We start from the raw sequence: 2,519 nt of genomic DNA, 5'->3' as shown, positions 1-2,519 counted from the left end.
TGCATTTGTGACATTCGAATAAAAGTTATAAAATACATTAATAGGCTTTAGAAATAACTTCAAAGGAACTAGTCCAGTAAACAGATGAGCCCAGACTCCCAGGATGGCTAGGAGCTGAAGAGTCCTTGAGATAGAGAAGTCGTCAGACTCCCAGGATGGCTAGGAGCTGAGGAGTCCTTGAGATAAGGAAGTCACAAGAACTGCTAAGACAGAAAATGTAACCACATCCTAGGGGATAGATAGGGATATTTCCAGCTGGGGCTTTCAACTGTATGACTGGTTACTAAGGCACGTGACTAGAATTTAATTTGGGGGAACCAATTGCTAAATGCCAAATTTGCTTCTGTATGAACTGCTTGCTTGCTATACTATAAAAACCCCTAGACTGTAGGCGCTCGGGGTGTGGCTCTTGTGACTATCACTTGAGTACACCCCTGCGCAGGTTTGTTTTGTTTTGCTTTGTTTTCTTTTTCTCTTGGCCATAAAACTTTGTCTGAAACTCTCCAAACGTCTCCAGTGTTTGTTTTACCCGGCGAGTGCAACACATTCATTGTTAAAAGTATTTATTAATATGGAGTTCACTTTATGTTTTGAAATAAACATGACTGTGTTTAGTGTCTTTTTGGTGTAATGACTCTGATGTCCCCCTGCCCTCATTAATGACTCTCCTTTTCTAGAACTCACTTTCTTTTTTTCTTTTTTCTTTTTTTAATTTAGAAATTAAATTTAATGAGGTGACATTGATCAATAAGAGTACATAGGTTTCAGGTGAACATTTCTATAGCATTTGAATTGTTGATTGCTTACAACCCAGCTTCATTTACTGAGGATAATACCATTTCTTTTCTTTTTTCTTCTTTTTTTTTTTTGTATTTTTCTGAAGCTGGAAACGGGGAGAGACAGTCAGACAGACTCCCGCATGTGCCCAACCGGGATCCACCCGGCACGCCCACCAGGGGCGAGGCTCTGCCCACCAGGGGGCGATGCTCTGCCCCTCCGGGGCGTCGCTCTGCCACGACCAGAGCCACTCTAGCGCCTGGGGCAGAGGCCAAGGAGCCATCCCCAGCACCCGGGCCATCTTTGCTCCAATGGAGCCTTGGCTGCAGGAGGGGAAGAGAGAGACAGAGAGGAAGGAGGGGGGGTGTGGAGAAGCAAATGGGCGCTTCTCTTATGTGCCCTGGCCGGGAATCGAACCCGGGTCCCCCGCACGCCAGGCCGACACTCTACCGCTGAGCCAACCGGCCAGGGCCAAGGATAATACCATTTCTAATCTCTCATATTACCTCAATGACTTTATAAATTTTTTAACAAAGTCAGTCTGTTTTAGGGAATAATAAAAATATAGGAAAAATAAGGATAAATCATAAGCCTGTATCACTAATTTTTAATTTACGAGATCTTTATTATAATGTTTAGGCAAGCAAAAGAGTAAGTCCATAAATGGCTGTTAACAATTAAGGACACGGAAAACTATTTACATTAGGAAAAAACTAGTTTCTGGTTGGGGGGCTGTTATGTATGGTTGAGCAGGATGTGTATTGCTCAACTCCAAGAGGCACTATACACATTGTAGTCTAGGTCAGTGGTCCCCAACCCCTGGGCCGCGGACCGGTACCGGTCTGTGGGCCATTTGGTACCGGTCCGCAGAGAAAGAATAAATAACTTACATTATTTTTGTTTTATTTATATTTAAGTCTGAACGATGTTTTATTTTTTTAAAATGACCAGATTCCCTCATTACATCCGTCTAAGACTCACTCTTGACGCTTGTCTCGGTCACGTGATACATTTATCCATCCCACCCTAAAGGTCGGTCCGTGAAAATATTTTCTGACATTAAACCGGTCTGTGGCCCAAAAAAGGTTGGGGACCACTGGTCTAGGTGACTGTCACTCCTTAGGATTTTCATTACACAATCTACATATTTATACACAGTGGTCTGCAGAAAATTCAAAGTGTTATTATGGCTTCCTGGCACGAGCAATTAAGTCTTCCTGGTGGAGAGAGCAGATTATTTTTGACAGTTGACATTCAGAGTTTAGTTATAAATGTTTATTTGAATCTTTTTGGCTTAGAAGACATGCTCAAGCTTTTTCAGGAGTAGTAATAGTTAAATCCATGTGGGTTTGGCCTGACCTGTAGTGGCGCAGTGATAAAGCGTCGACCTGGAAATGCTGAGGTCGCTGGTTCGAAACCCTGGGCTTGCCTGGTCAAGGCACATATCGGAGTTGATGCTTCCAGCTCTTCCCCGCTTCTCCCTCTCTCTATCTCTGTCTCTGTCTCTTCCTCTCCTCTCTAAAATGAATAAATAAAAAATAAAAATAAAAAATAAATCCATGTGGGTTTGGCCTTCAGAGTGACAGACATTTCCCTTAGTGATGTGGATGAAAGAATATACAAATTCTCAGCTTTGGGCCTGACCTGTGGTGGCGCAGTGGATAAAGCATTGACCTGGAATGCTGAGGTCACCGGTTCCAAACCCTGGGCTTGCCTGGTCAAGGCACATATGGGAGTTGATG

General features: G+C 43.3%; 1 protein-coding gene across 1 annotated transcript in view; it reads right to left on the bottom strand.

Moving 5' to 3' along the window:
* C1D (C1D nuclear receptor corepressor) overlaps nt 1-2,519 on the bottom strand; it is a 495,080-nt gene that overhangs the window by 361,288 nt on the left and 131,273 nt on the right. The gene's annotated exons all lie outside the window — the stretch shown is intronic.

The sequence above is a fragment of the Saccopteryx leptura genome, chromosome 3, assembly GCF_036850995.1.
Source record: "Saccopteryx leptura isolate mSacLep1 chromosome 3, mSacLep1_pri_phased_curated, whole genome shotgun sequence".
Lineage (NCBI taxonomy): Eukaryota > Metazoa > Chordata > Mammalia > Chiroptera > Emballonuridae > Saccopteryx > Saccopteryx leptura.
Note: the sequence above shows the minus strand (reverse complement) of the source record. Positions and strands in the feature narration are given on the sequence as shown.